Below are 17,289 nucleotides of genomic sequence, written 5' to 3' on the forward strand. Positions count from 1 at the left end.
GTACACAACTGTACTATCTCATGAAGGCTCTGTAGACCATACTACGTAATGCTGAGATTTCTGCTAGAGATTTTACACACTGATAGAAGTGAAGAAGGGCTGAGGAACAAGCTCAGCAAAGGGGTTGGGAAACAGTTGGACTTGAAACAATGGCTCTCCCACAGGTATGATTTTGAGACTGTTAAAGTTAATGGGAGTAGTTCAGGTAATGACAAGGATGTTACTCTCTGAGCAACAATTAATAGCTTTATGAAGTTCTTGAAAAAACATTGTGCCCTGCAGCTGGACAGTTCCTTTCTTATTGTATTCATCATGTCCGTAAGGGGCTGCAGGTTCACAATACCTGAATGGGTTAAGTTCAGGATCAGTATTGCACCATGAGCTTTTGGAGCTTTTTAATAGAACAGGGACAGGACTTTTGAAGTTGATATTCCCAACAACCTTCGAAAACTATTGACCCTTGAACAACAAATTCAATGTATAAATGAAGATTAGTTTGTATTTTAAGCACAGGGTCCTTGCTGGTGAGTAATATTGAAAGATGTCTTTTTTAAGTTTGTACATGTGTTGGGCCTGTGTGCTAGGTCAAGATCTATAAATGAGACTAGGTAAGGTAGTGTGACGGTTCTAATAGATTATGGTTTTTATGGTCTATACAGCAATAAAATCAGCATGGCTGGTTTGCAGCAAATTTTGCAGTCATGCTGTAGCATTGCCGGAGTTTGTGATTTTATTGTATTGTGTAGATTAGTCAAAATTCATGATTCATACAGGATAGTTGGAAGCAAGTATGCAATTTTCCTCCCACATCCCAAAGACATGCAATTGGTGGATTGGATACTCTAAATTGACCCTAGGTGTGAGTGTGTATGTCTGTATGTGCCTTCTGTGAAAGGTTGGGTTCCGGACTGGCAACTTGACACCATAAAACTCCACTGCCAATTGTTCTGTGGACCGTTGTTCCGCTGTGGTGACCTCTGATCGGGAAAAGCCAAAAGAAGAAGAAGAAGTTGGAAGCAAGTATGCCAGTGCTGTCACTTTCTGCCATTGTCTGTGGGATGGTGTTTGATTCTGTACAGCATACCAAGTTTCTGATGGGTCTTTCTAACAGCCTGTTGTACATGTAGGTTACATTTTATACAGTAATTTATGACAACTTCTAAAAGCTTTGTTTGACAGACTAGTTTGATTCTTATATTATTTGAGGAAGTGTCCTCTTATGGCCCATTTCCCCATAAGTGGTTAACTAATAGCCTCTTATCATATAAGAAGCTTACAACATTCTCTACAATAGGAATGCAATGTATTTGATATAGTCTACTTACTCTACCATGACAACTGTAACTGTTTGCCTGCATTTGACATAATGAAACTATTTTACTTTGTCAACTGTATAAACGTTTGAAACACAAAAAGCTGATACTAGAACACAAAAGGCAAATGTAGTCTGTAAAAAAACTCTCTTTATTCCTTAAGCACTACGATAGCTTTTTGTACGCACTGTGTACGAACTTCATCAGAGGGTAAATTAATTAATTAGCTAACATCCTTTAAGTAACTTCCTGCCGATCAGCTGATATTCCGTTACTTATTGTGTTAAAATTTTAAACACTTTTAAAATAAAATAAAACAAACAATTTAAACAGTTTAAAAACCAGCATCAATTAATAACTTTTAGAAACCTTTTAGAACAAGCATCAAATAATAAGTTTCAAATAATGAATTTTTTGAAATAAGCATCAAAAAATAGCTTTTAGCAAATCGCTAACCTGGTAATAATATGTCAATAAGTTCTACATTATTTCTATTCAAATTAATATTCCTGTAGAATAAACATACGTATCTAATATCTTAGAGCCATATTATAATATGTGAGAACTAGTATATCATCTGCTTATACAGACAAAATGCCTGTTTAAAATTGTGTAATAAATAAATATTATGTTGCTATAACAATCAAAATATATACAATATATAACTAGTAAAATTTAACAAAGTATACCACAAGTATATATGCATGTTTATGTTAGAACAATATATATATTGTACACTTATATAACAAATGTGTATAGTAATTAGTATATCAAGTGTACATTACCCCAAGGGGTGGAAGAAAGGGGAAGGGGAAGGGGGGGGGAGAAAGAAAAAGGAAGAATTACCTTGTTAGGCTGCGAAGTTTTAAAATAGGCATAATGGAACAAATATTTATTTGGCAAATTAGATTATTTTCATATTGCCTACCTGGATTAAATGATATTTGTTCCATTATGCCTATTTTAAAACTTCGCAGCCTAACAAGGTAATTCTTCCTTTTTCTTTCTCCCCCCCTTCCCCTTTCTTCCACCCCTTGGGGTAATGTACACTTGATATACTAATTACTATACACATTTGTTATATAAGTGTACAATATATATATTGTTCTAACATAAACATGCATATATACTTGTGGTATACTTTGTTAAATTTTACTAGTTATATATTGTATATATTTTGATTGTTATAGCAACATAATATTTATTTATTACACAATTTTAAACAGGCATTTTGTCTGTATAAGCAGATGATATACTAGTTCTCACATATTATAATATGGCTCTAAGATATTAGATACGTATGTTTATTCTACAGGAATATTAATTTGAATAGAAATAATGTAGAACTTATTGACATATTATTACCAGGTTAGCGATTTGCTAAAAGCTATTTTTTGATGCTTATTTCAAAAAATTCATTATTTGAAACTTATTATTTGATGCTTGTTCTAAAAGGTTTCTAAAAGTTATTAATTGATGCTGGTTTTTAAACTGTTTAAATTGTTTGTTTTATTTTATTTTAAAAGTGTTTAAAATTTTAACACAATAAGTAACGGAATATCAGCTGATCAGCAGGAAGTTACTTAAGCTAATTAATTAATTTACCCTCTGATGAAGTTCGTACACAGTGCGTACGAAAAGCTATCGTAGTGCTTAAGGAATAAAGAGAGTTTTTTTACAGACTACAGTTGCCTTTTGTGTACTTTGTCAGCTGTACTCGAATTTCTTTGTATTAAGTTTATCCTTTTCACTGTTTATATCAAATTGCCCTACTTTAAAATTATTGTATCTTTTGTATTGTTTTATATTCTAATATTGTCTCTTGTGGAGCTTTTCTCCTCAGGCCTCCACTAAAAATGGGCTCTGTCTGGCCCAGTGGACTATCCTAGTAAACAAATGCCAAGAAATGAATAAATAAATAAATAAATAAATATGTAAATATATAAATAAATAAATAAGAGATTAACAAGAACCTACACTTTCTGGATTTTGCAGTGGATGTCCACAATGTTTTTCAACATGTGAAAGACTATGGGTCTTTATCTTTAAAAGAATTAAAAGAAAATTCACAGGGATGAGATAGTATATAAGAATAAGATGACTTACCCGGATCCCAACCACAGACATAAGAAGGAAAGAGTTCCCTATGAAAATAGGCTGGACACTAACAGTAATTTTGACATTTTGGATGCTAAAGGAGACACTGATGATCGAGGAGACTCAAGGAGAAGAGGAGACAAGACATCGCCGGCAGGGGTCCTTCAAGCAGCCTGAGAAGGATGCATCAAAAATTCTATACCAGTGGTCATGATGGAGGAACTAGGACCTAAGGGTTTGGAATTTTTATGTTCATTTCAAGGTACTGTTATGGATTTTGAGTGTTTTAAGGTTTATAACTACTCCTACTTTGATATTACTCCAGTTTTTAGTTCTCTATTCAAGAAGAGCTTTAAATTTGAGCCTTCTAATGACTCTGGTGTCATTGACTTGATTGTCAAGTTGAAACTCTTCACTAGGAAACTCAGCCTTGAATATTTGCTTGCTCACAGGGCCACTGTTGAGGAACTTGGAGGGTTGAGTAGAACTAGGACTTTCAACCCCCCATGCTACCCCTTATTGCTCTTTTTGAAAGATTATGTGAGAACGACATTCATAGTTGGTGTAGCAGAAAGAAATAATTCTTTTATAACCTCATTAGAGAGGAGAAGCTTCTTTTGAACTAGATTACCAATGATAAAAACATAAGAATCATGAAACTAGATAAAGGTGGTGGGGTGGTGGCTATGAACCGCCACATTTACCAGCACAAAATGTTGGATTACCTGAATAATGGTGAATTTTTTTCCAAGGTATCCTGTTAATGAAATTAACATTTCCTACAAGCAGATTGATATTTGGCTTAAAGATGTGTGTTGCACTCATAGCATGACATGTGAATTGAGAGAGTACCTAGTGGCTAAGAAGCCGAAAATTCCACCCATTTTTAGGATACGAAAGATTCTTAAATCTGTGGAGGACCCACCTTTGAACCCTATAGCTGCCTTGGCTGACTCTAAAACGGAACCATTGGCAAAATTTGTTGATCACAAGTTAAAAGATTTTTGGGTGGACAAGGAACATATTTTTAAGGATGCATGGCACTTTTTGGAAATTCTTTCAAGAACTTCTTTTCTTGAGGATATCTGGTTTGTGACTATCAATATCGATATCAAAGACTTATTTTTAGTAATATGCTATGATCAGGGTCTCGAATGGTTCTTTGAGGCCTTCACTATTGGAACGCTCTTTGCTAAAGAGGAGATTGTTATTGTTTATCACTGTATGGACCTTGTGCTGAGATCTAATTTTGTATTTTTTGAAGATGAATATTTTAAGTAGTTGAAAGAGATTGCCATGGGAGCTGCTTCAGTGCCGGTGTTTGCCAGTCTGGTTTTATGGTCCTGGGAGAGCAGTTTTGTGTTTATATCCTCTTTCTGGTCTAAAATCCAGTTGTACCTTAGGTTGCTAGACAATATTTTTATTCTTTGGAAAGGGAATGTTGAAGAATTGGAGGCCTTTATAGCCTGTATTAATGACACTTCCAACTTTTTGGAGTTTACATACTGACGTCATTTGGACTCCATATCTTTCCTTGATAGACCAAGGATATTCACACCTCCAGGCTAGTTGCCCAACACAATCCATCTGAAATTCTCCAGGTGCAACTAACACACTAGGTAAGACTGCAATCCAAATTGTAGCTTGCTACAAATCCCCCACCATGTCCCAAGATTCTCACTACATCTTTCTAAACATACTGGAAAATATTAAGGTGCAACCAAACACCCTAATACTGGATGATTTTAACTACCCTGCCATTAACTGGGAAAACTACTCTGGTACCAACACCTTTTCCCAATGGTTCTTGGAATTCATAAATTCCAACACCCTGGATCAGCTAAGCCATTGTCCCACCAGGGGCTCCAATATCCTAGACCTGGTCATTACCAACATGGGAGATAGAGGCTCCACACCAGTGGTCACCCTCTCATTGGTCAGATCTGACCATAAGCAAATCACCCTTGGCATCCACATCCCATCCCCATCCTCCAGTACGGAAAGCTCTGTAAAAAAACTTCTCCAAAGCCAACTTCATGCTACTCAAGTCAGACGTGACAAACTTCATGACACCCATGCAGATGGGAGCTGAAAGTTCGACTGCTGAATCCTACACTAAGGCACTGTACAAGCACATCCACTAGTGCATGAATCGTGCCATCCCAAATAGAACCAAGACGCTCTCCTCCAAAAAAAGGAAGCCAATCTGGTGGTTTCCTGCCATAAACAAACTATACAACAGAAGGAGGAAACTGTTGCAAAAAAGAGGAAAATCCCAGGATGCAAAAAAACTCCCTTACCAGCCTCAGTAAAAAGCAGAGATCCCTCATAAAATCCTCCAAAACAAGTTATGAAAATAAAATTGCCAAAGTTTCCAAAGACAACCACACGGCATTCTATAGTTATGTCAAGAATCTAAATGGCAATGCTCAGATCTGCTCTGAACTACAACAGAATGGCATTAAATATACTGATCCCAAGGATATTGCCAATATACTGGCAGATCGATTTAGTGCAAACTTCACCCCCGTCACCCCCTAAAGGGCCCATCTCAATACCAAACAATTGCCAAATTCCAGTAATCACGGCCACACAGGTAGAAACCTCACTCCAAAGCTAAGAATACAGCATCCATGGGACCAGATGGCGCCCTGGGCTGTGTACTACATGAACTACAAAATGAACTGGCACCTTACCCAAGTGTCATGTTTAATCATAGCCTCACCTCAGGCTTCATGCCCACTAAGTGGCGCACAGCTACAGTTATCCCACTCCACAAGGGGGGATCCACCTTTTATCCTGGGAACTACCGTCCCATCAGTCTTACAAGCCTTATCTGTAAGGCCATGGAATGCATTATCATGGAACTTATAAACAAAGACATTGGCAACCTTCAAACACTAGACCCCACCCAGTTTGGGTTTGTGAAGGGCCGATCTTGTCTTCTGAACCTGATTGACTTCTTCATATCAGTCTCTAGAGCTGTGGACAAGGGTAAGGAGGTCCACACAGCCAATCTGTACCTTGCCAAGGCCTTCGACACCATCCACCACTCTGGAATCATAGATAAACTTACTAAGCTGGGCATAAATCCCTATGTCACTCGATGGGTTGACAACTGGCTTACTGACAGAACCCAGACTGTAAAGGTAGCTGACTCCAAATCCAGCTCTAGACAAGTGACAAGTGGAGTACTTCAGGGTTCAGTCCTGGGACCGTTCTTGTTTGGCATCTACTTCTCTGAAGTACAGGCCAACACTAAGGGACTTTGGCTAACAAAATTTGCAGATGACTGCAAACTGGGAGCCATTATTGAATCCCCAAATGATGTGGATATTCTACAAAACGGCCTTACAGAAACAGATGCTTGGTGCCAGAGCCATGGGCTCAAGCTTAATGCCAAGAAATGTATAGTCATCCCCTTTGGGAAAAAAACTCCAGCTGTACTCTTTGGCATATCGTCTACTCAGTGGCAATCTCTGCTTAACATAGAGGGCCATGTCAAACCCTGAGGTGTTGGACATGCCCCACTTAAAGAAATCCCAATCCCTCAGAGCCACACGCTCCAGGGATCTAAACCTTGTCATCACAATGAACAAAACATGCTGGAGGGATAGGTTTCTGACCCAGAGAACCCTATACTCTGGAATAGACTGTCCATACATGTCAAGCAGAGCACCTCCTTGGCCCCCTTCAAAAGGAACCTTGACGATTGGATTGGAGATAGGAAATTCACCCTAGGGATCATTTCAGTCACCCTGCTAGACAGGGGTCCAGGGAAGTAAATATTGTGGAAAGAAATATCCAGGAAATTGTTATGACTAGGCTTGTGTAGGCTCTCGGGCTGATAGCCTAGTACCAACCTATAATGTTTTAGTCATTAAAAATATTGAGAGTAGTAAATTTGAATCAACCATCTGTTGGAAGGAGACATACTCCTATAGCTTTCTCCATTATGATAGCCAACATTTGGCAGAAGAAAAATCTGGTGAGGGGGCAGTTGACTAGGCTGAGTAGCTTATTTCTGAAGATCAAGTTTTTGACAATGCGACCATGATTTTATATGACAGACTAGATTGAGGCTACCCATGAGACATGTTGATGAATTTAAGGAAGTGGGATAAAAGTCGGAGGCATGTACACTGCAAACCGTTGATGTGTTATGGGAAGAGAGTAGTAGCAGGGAAAACTAGCAATGACAACAACTGGTCTAAGGCCATGGTGTTATGTTATAGTAGGGATATACCTTCCCTAACGAAGATTATTAGTTGCTACTGGAACACCATTTTTTGGTGCATTTGATCTTATGACTAATTTGAGGACAAACCCTAAGACCTAGGTTTGTTTATAAAAAAGTTTTAGCTTAAAGACTATACTTGAAGTAAATTAAAGCAGGAATATGAAATCCACAAAGAAATTGGGTATGAGGCACTGTGGGGCATGGAAGTAGTGCAGACTTGTATTACAATGTACCCATTCTTTGGTAGCTGGCTTCTCTAAAGTGATTTCACTTAAGGATAGTTATGACCATCACCAAAGGGGTAGTATATTTGGCCATTTGTACCACCTATCCTGCATTTTACATGGGTAAGACTGAGGGACCCCTTAGGAAAAGATTTCCCAGGACACTTATACTATCCATATGAAAGGCAGTAGAAATGCATTCTGTAAACATGCTATGGCCTGTATTGACTTTAGAAAATTTTCTTTTTGTGTACTGGAAAAGGTTTCCCACCTAATTGGGGGGATGGGGGCTTACCTTGGAGGAAAAGGAACTTTATTGGCAGATTATTCTAAATGCTGTAAGCAACCCAAGTATTAATGATTAAAGAAAAAAGACCTTAGGTGTCGTCCACAGCTTCAGGCTTCCGACTGTTAAAACACAATTTATTAATCGCTTAAAAAGTGAAGCTGACAGGATGTAAACTTCACTAGAATATGATGAACTGAAAATAGTTAAATATCCAAGCAGTTGTCATCCACAGCTTCAAACTTCAGGCTGTTAAAACTCAATTTATTGAAAGCTTAAAAAGTGAAGCCGACAAAATGCAAACTTCACTGAAGTACTGAAATAATTAGCCTAGTAATTAACATCCACAACTTCATCTTCAAGTTGTTAAAGCACAGTTAATAGATGCTTGGTAAGCAAGGCTGACAAAAACATATACTTCACTGGAGTGTAAAAAGCTGATGAAATTGTCCAAACGGTACAGCTTCAAACTTCAGGCTGTTAAAACTCAATTTATTGAAAGCTTAAAAAGTGAAGCTGACAAATGCAAACTTCACTGAAGTACTGAAATAATTAGCCTAGTAATTAAGATCCACAACTTCAGGCTTCAAGTAGGGTTGCCACTTTTTCAAATGGCTAAAGTGGGACATTTTCAGGACACACATCAGATTTTACAGGCCGACACATACCCACAGTCAGTACAAAGGATAGAACTTAACTTTTGTGCCTAAATAAAAGCTTATTCTTGTAGCAGGTTAGTTGCTTATTCTGTCTCTTGTAACATTTAGGTATTTTAGATACAGAAATAAGTATTTTATGCAACTATTACATAAAATATGGGACATAATTATGTCCTACAATCTCAGGACATTTGCCATTTTTAATATTTTTTGTCAGGACACAACTGCTCAAAGAGGGACTGTCCCTCGCAAAGTGGGACAGGTGGTAACCCTAGCTTCAAGTTGTTAAAGCACAGTTAATAGATGCTTTGTAAGCAAAGCTGACAAAAACATATACTTCACTGGAGTGTAAAAACTGATGAAATTGTCCAAACGATAAGCGCTTTCGGCAGATGCCTTCTTCAGATCATATAAAAGTGTGGTTAGCTCTTCCTGTTTATAAAGGAAACACAATCAAGAGCTGGTAGCTAATTCTCTTTGGTGTACTTAAAGGCACAGGACAAAAATAAATGTTCAAAGTACAGATCTGTCTTCTATAATGTAGTTCAATGTTAGAAATGCTAAAATCATGTATTAATGTTTGGTAGGTTTCTTGTAGATTTTAGAACAGGTCTGAGAGGTACTATTGTATTGAGACCTGGGGGTCGATTGGCTCTAAAATTATTGATCCAAAAGATCTCTCTCAATTCTGTCCGTTTATGGACATCTCCTTCCCTGATGTTTTGGGTGACCACTTCCACAGCTTTAAACAAGAAATTGTGTGTAGGATGGACCAGTACGTGTGCTGCTAAGGCATTATGTGGAACTTTCTGATCAATGTCTCTGACATGTCGTAGAATGCGATCCTTTAGTCGTTGGTCAGTTTTACCAAGGTAAAAAGCTTGGCACTTGCGACAGGTAGCCAAATAGATTATGTGGCTAGTAGTACAATCAGCATAAACATCAAAATGAAAGTTATGTCCAGATACTGGATGAAGAAAAGTATTTCTAGTATCTAAGTAAAGATAAGCTTTGCATCTGCAGCATTTAAAAGTACCTTTGCGGTCTGATAGTGGACCACTACGTTTAAAGCCATCTTTATGGCATAGTAATCTCTTGATATTCTTTTTATTCTTGTAAAGAAACCTGGGTCTCTCTCCAACGATGTTCTTTATTTTGTCATCCACTGTCAAAATCGGCCAAAATTTCCTGATCACTTCACAGACCTGTCGATTGTCTGAACTGTAAGTAAGCATACATCTAAGTTGTTGAGGTGTTGTATCATTAGACTGTCTTCGTGATGCTTGTTCAGACCTCTCTGAGTAATAAGGTTGACCTCTTTGTTTTCTATAGGCTTGCACCTGTGAAATTGGTGGAAAATTGTTTTCCTGGTATGCCTTATCCTTCAAATATCTATGTAGATTGGATTGCTCTTCCAAGAATTGCACCTCATCAGTACATAGTATTGAGACTCTTAAAATTTGATTGTCAAAGATATTATCAAAAATATGTCTTGGGTGCATGCTCTGCCTGTGTAAGAAATTATTTTGCCAGGTCTCTTTCCTATGCACCCCAGTGGAGGGACCTTGAATTGGATCTAAACATATCTTGACATCCAAGAAATCTATGACTGAGGATGAGTGTTTCATTTTGAACTCAAGGAAGTCGGTGCTGTTGTTAATAAAGCTGACAAAAAGATGCGATTGGTCAATACCTCCTTTCCATAAACAAAAAAACATCATCCACAAATTGCCCATAATAGACAAGTTCATTCTTCCAGATATTTCCATCACTGAAGATTGTTTTAAATTCCCACTCAGCCAAGACCAAGTTTGAATAACTGTTGACACATGGAGTTCCCATGGTCACACCCCAGGTTTGCAAATAAAAGGTATCTCCATACATAAAGATGTTATTCTCAAGGACTAATTCCAGCAGAGAACAAAGAGGTTCCGTTGTTAAATTATGTCTAATCAGAAAATCATGTAAGACCCCCTCAGGCCATACTCATGGGGGATCTCAGTAAAGAGACTGGTTATCAAAACCATCCAGAGACTTAACAGTGGAGAACAAGTCTTTCAAGAAGCTGCCTGTATCCTTTAAGACAGTGGTAGCATAAGGCAAAGCTTTCTTGAGTTCATTTTCAACATACATGGATATGGATTCAGTGATCCATCTCTCTCTGCATCCATCACTACTATGCAGCCACCTTTATCTGCTGGTTTGATCACCAAGCTATCTGTCCTTCTCAGCTGTTGGAGAGCCTCTGTTTCTTTCCTGTTTAAATTATAGAAACAATTCTTAACTTTATCTGTTGTACCTCTCACCTTATTTATCTCATTCTCACACAATTTCATAAAAAGTTCTACTTGAGGAGGATTAACTGGAGTAAATAAACTCAATTTCTTACAGGTCTGCTGTTCTTTTGTAGAACCTTCTCCAAAAATACATTTCAGGGACACGTTCCTGCAAAACAACCTAACATCCGTCATGAATTCATTCACATCAGAAGAAACAGCTGGAATAAAACTCAGCTCCTTGTTTAACAGGCTGATAACATCATGATCCAGTGTGATCTTAGATAAGTTAACTACTAAGTCATTATCCCCAATATTTAGTCCACAAACTTCTTCCGTTTGCGTTCTTGACTCTGCGTCCTCTGTGGCCTGTACGAATTCTCCCTCACAAAAACCGGCAACGGCCAGTTTACTGGTAGGTGTGTCATCGCTTCTTTAGGTCTAGTAGCACAATTAATGGTGGTGTTGAAATTACTACCATCATTGGTATTGTTAGCACCAGTACCTCCCAGATCCCTGGTGACAATATCAGTGCAGACTGGTATCGTAATAAAGTTTCACTGATGTTGGATGACAACATGACTTATCGCAAATTGAGTAAGAAAGAAGTAAATCAGAGAATTGAACGTATCGGAGGGAGCACCTATGATCTATTGATGGAAAGAAGGATCAGTCAAGATTTATATGAATTTTTTGAAACACCTCATCCTATGTTTCCCAGCATTGGTGGATTACCTAAGATACATAAAGATCTTTTGGACCCTCCCTTACGTCCCATTGTCTCTGGGAGAGGATGGATCACTGAATCCATATCCATGTATGTTGAAAATGAACTCAAGAAAGCTTTGCCTTATGCTACCACTGTCTTAAAGGATACAGGCAGCTTCTTGAAAGACTTGTTCTCCACTGTTAAGTCTCTGGATAGTTTTGATAACCTTCTGCTTGTAACTATGGACATAACCAGTCTCTTTACTGGTTATGTCCATAACCAGTCTCTTTACTGTGATTCCCCATGAGTATGGCCTGAGGGCCTTACATGATTTTCTGATTAGACATAATTTAACAATGGAACCTCTTTGTTCTCTGCTGGAATTAGTCCTTGATTTCATAAAAGTTCTACTTGAGGAGGATTAACTGGAGTAAATAAACTCAATTTCTTATAGGTCTGCTGTTCTTTAGAACCTTCTCCAAAATACATTTCAGGGACACGTTCCTGCAAAGCAACCTAACATCCGTCATGAATTCATTCACATCAGAAGAAACAGCTGGAATAAAACTCAGCTCCTTGTTTAACAGGCTGATAACATCAGGATCCAGTGTGATCTTAGATAAGTTAACTACTAAGTCATTACCCCCAATATTTAGTCCACAAACTTCTTCCTGTGGCCTGTACAAATTCTCCCTCACAAAAAACGGCATCGCTTCTTTAGGTCTAGTAGCACAATTGATGGTGGTGTTGGAATTACTAACATCATTGGTATTGTTAGCACCAGTACCTCCCAGATCCCTGGTGACAATATCAGTGCAGACTGGTATCATAATAAAGTTTCACTGATGTTGGATGACAACATGACTTATCGCAAATTGAGTAAGAAAGAAGTAAATCAGAGAATTGAAGGAGCACCTATGATCTACTGATGGAAAGAAGGATCAGTCAAGATTTATATGAATTTTTTGAAACACCTCATCCTATGTTTCCCAGCATTGGTGGATTACCTAAGATACATAAAGATCTTTTGGACTCTCCCTTACGTCCCATTGTCTCTGGGAGAGGATGGATCACTGAATCCATATCCATGTATGTTGAAAATGAACTCAAGAAAGCTTTGCCTTATGCTACCACTGTCTTAAAGGATACAGGCAGCTTCTTGAAAGACTTGTTCTCCACTGTTAAGTCTCTGGATGGTTTTGATAACCTTCTACTTGTAACTATGGACATAACCAGTCTCTTTACTGGTTATGTCCATAACCAGTCTCTTTACTGTGATCCCCCATGAGTATGGCCTGAGGGCCTTACATGATTTTCTGATTAGACATAATTTAACAATGGAACCTCTTTGTTCTCTGCTGGAATTAGTCCTTGAGAATAACATCTTTATGTATGGAGATACCTTTTATTTGCAAACCTGGGGTGTGGCCATGGGAACTCCATGTGCCAACAGTTATTCAAACTTGGTCTTGGCTGAGTGGGAATTTAAAACAATCTTCAGTGATGGAAATATCTGGAAGAATGAACTTGTCTATTATGGGCGATTTGTGGATGATGTTTTTTGTTTATGGAAAGGAGGTATTGACCAATTGGATCTTTTTGTCAGCTTTATTAACAACAGCACTGACTTCCTTGAGTTCAAAATGAAACACTCATCCTCAGTCATAGATTTCTTGGATGTCAAGATACGTTTAGATCTGATTCAAGGTCTCTTCACTGGGGTGCATAGGAAAGAGACCTGGCAAAATAATTTCTTACACAGGCAGAGCATGCACCCAAGACATATTTTTGATAATATCTTTGACAATCAAATTTTAAGAGTCTCAAGACTATGTACTGATGAGGAGGAATTCTTGGAAGAGCAATCCAGTCTACGTAGATATTTGAAGGATAAGGCATACCAGGAAAACAATTTTCCACCAATTTCACAGGTGCAAGCCTATAGAAAGCAAAGAGGTCAACCTTATTACTCAGAGAGGTCTGAACAAGCATCACAAAGACAGTCTAATGATACAACACCTCAACAACTTAGATGTATGCTTACTTACAGTTCAGACAATTGACAGGTTTGTGAAGTGATCAGGAAATTTTGGCCGATTCTGACAGCGGATGACAAAATAAAGAACATTGTTGGAGAGAGACCCAGGTTTTTTTACAAGAATAAAAAGCATATCAAGAGATTACTATGCCATAAAGATGGCTTTAAACGTAGTGGTCCACTATCAGACAAATGTAAATGCTGCAGTCAAAGCTGTCCTTACTTAGATACTAGTAATACTTTTCTTCATCCAGTATTTGGACGCAACTTTCATTTGATGTTTATGCTGATTGTACTACTAGCCATATCTATTTGGCTACCTGTCAAGTGCCAAGCTTTTTACCTTGGTAAAACTGACCAACTACTAAAGGTTCATTCTATGTCAGAGACATTGATCAGAAAGTTCCACATAATGCCTTAGCAGCACGTGATTGGTCCATCCTACACAATTGTTGTTTAAAGCTGTGAAGTGGTCACCCAAAACATCAGGGAAGGAGTTATGTCCATAACAGGACAGAATTGAGAGAGATCTTTTGGATTTTTAGAGCCAATTGACCCCAGGTCTCAATACAATAGTACTCTCAGACCTGTTCCTAGAAGAAACCTACCAAACATTAATACATGATTTTTTCTAACATTGAACTACATTATAGGAGACAGATCTCCACTTTGAACATTTATTGGTTTGCCTTTAAGAAAACCAAAGACAATTAGCTACCAGCTCTTGATTGTGTTTCCTTTATAAACAGGAAGAGCTAACCACACTTATAGATCTGAAGAAGGCATCTGCTGGATCATTTGGACAATTTCATCAGCTTTATACAACGAGTACATGGGCAACAAAGCGTTCACCTTGTCTTGTGCCTAACTACATTCCTCCTTCTGGGGTAAGTGGCCGTGCAGCGGTGACTGCAGGTCCACAGCAGCTTCTTTTACCTTCTAATAACCAACCTCTAAGGGATTCAGTCCAACCTGTAGTACAAATAAGAAGGAATGGGACTGGCACTCGTCATTCTGACGGGATTCCTGTAATTAATAATTTCTTGGACAACAACAGTTTTTTCACAATTAGTGACAACACGGAAGACAACAACTCAGGGTCTCCAGTTGTGGAGAACCAGAACTTGGACATTAAAATTGATCTTTTTGACGTCAAATTGTTTAAATGCAAGAAATTACAGTTGGAGACATCATATTTACAGGAATGCATTAGAAATAAGGTCATTCCCAAAGGATTACGTCAATGGCGTTTCCCGGCTGGACTAACAGATGCTTCTCCTTTCTATCAAGAACTGATTGAGCTTTTTGATAGACAAGGGTTCGAATTTCTGCAAGCCCTAATTGGGTTTTATACTGCTGATATTTGTAAATTAAAATCGGAACTTGAAATACTCGAAACAGACATCAAATCAGATGTCGAGTTCCCCAGATATAAATATGAATATTGTAGGATTTTTGCTAGTATCGACGCTACTATGGACAAATTGATTTCTAACAAGAAAAAGAAATTGGCTAGGGACATTAAGGATTATGCAAATAAATGTGCTTATCCTAGACTTGCACAGAGTCTAACTAACAATCCTGCTGATAATTTGGTAGTTGATTCTAACCATATCCAGCCTTTTCAGACTAATACAGAAAATATCAGTAACAACAATGGTAATGGTAGACCTGTTGTTAGAAGGAGCCCTAGACTTAACAACAATAACAATAACATCACAAATCTCCCTACTGCAGGGGGTGAGCAGATTCCTCCAGTAACTGATTATCCTAAATTCCAGAATAATAACAACAACCAGGATTTTCAATTGGTGAACAATCACCGGGGGAACAACCGCCCACGAGTCCAACCTCAGAGCAACTCGAGGAACAGGAGACGGGGGCGCAGGAGGTGATAGACTCGCCTGATATAGGCGCACATCCAATACTTTACAAAAGTTCTAATGGTGACTTTTCTGTGTATAATTATACCTCTTTGGTTATATCAAAGGACATTATTGACTTTCTAGCAAAGGACTTTTCTTTTGTGCCAGGGTGCTCCATGGATATAGGCAGGTTAATCATCGACTTGAAGGTATTCATACGTAAACTTAATTTAAATTGCCTCATGGGTAATGATTCATCTGCACTTAGTCTACTAAGGGTAGCTAGTTCTTATAATCCACCTTTACACCCTACCTTGCAAACTTTTGAAAAAATGTGTGAGATGGACATGTGGGCCATTAAGAATCAAGTTATGTATAACAAATAGAAGAACCCTTCTAATATTGCCCCTCTAGAAAGGGATTTCATTCACTTGATACAAGATTGTCATATTAGAGCTATGAAACCAGATAAAGGAGGGGGCATAGTTTTCATGGATCATTACAAATACGTTGAATACATGGCTCAACACCTTGATACGCCTGCCTATAAAACATCATCCCTGAATGAGATAAATGGGGCTTATAAGAAAATTAATAACATGCTTAATGAATTGTTCTTGGAGGGTTACATCGACATGGACACTTATAAATACTTGACCATGCTGGCCCCAAGAATTCCAGCATTTTTTGGAACACCTAAATTACACAAAAGATTGGTTGCACCCCCATTTAGACCCATTATAGACGGGAGGGGTTCTATCACCCAAGCATGTGCAAAATATGTGGACAGTATTTTGAAACCTATGGTCGACAGTGAGAAGCACATTTGTAAAGATTCGTGGTCTTTTCTAACAGACATTAGCAAGCTTATTTATAATGACAACATGTTGCTTCTCACTATAGATGTCAAAGACTTATACACTGTCATTCCTCAAAATATTGGCCTGGCTTGGGTGAGGGACTTCATGTTGGCAAAAAATGCTGAACACAATACCATCAACTTGATAGAGACCTTGCTAGAAATTGTTCTATCTAACAATTTCTTCATTTTTGAAGGGATGTTCTATTTGCAAACCTCGGGCGTAGCCATGGGCTCGCCCTGTGGAGGAACTTTTGCCAATGCTGTGCTTGCTTATTGGGAGTCTACCTATCTATTCAAGGATGAGTTTTTCTTACAATATGTCACCTGGTATACTCGGTACCAGGATGACATCTTTTGTATTTGGGGTGGTGAAAGAGAGCTGATTCCGACATTTATTGACAGAATCACAAAAACAACAGATTTTCTAGAATTCACATATAACATAGAAGATTTAGAGATCAACTACCTTGACATTTTGTTAATCAAGGATTGAGCTAACCAAAGATTCAAAAGTCGGATATATAGAAAACCAACATATTCCAATGCTTTATTACATTTCTCAAGTAACCACCCATATCATCAAAAGAAAGCTGTCATCAAAGGGCAGATTGTAAGAGCTGCCCGTATGATAACAGACTTAGACGACTTCATTGCAGAATGTAACAACCTTACCAACATGTTCCTAGCAAGGGGTTACCCGCGGCCTCTTGTTTCTAAAGT

The 17,289-nt window shown here is 38.1% G+C and overlaps 1 protein-coding gene across 5 annotated transcripts in view; it reads left to right on the forward strand.

The window, feature by feature from the left end:
* The window catches only part of USP16 (ubiquitin specific peptidase 16), a 1,120,218-nt gene that overhangs the window by 336,743 nt on the left and 766,186 nt on the right, over window positions 1-17,289 (forward strand). The window lies entirely within an intron of this gene.

The sequence above is a fragment of the Protopterus annectens genome, chromosome 5.part0, assembly GCF_019279795.1.
Source record: "Protopterus annectens isolate FY-2018-M chromosome 5.part0, PAN1.0, whole genome shotgun sequence".
Taxonomy (NCBI): Eukaryota; Metazoa; Chordata; order Ceratodontiformes; family Protopteridae; genus Protopterus; species Protopterus annectens.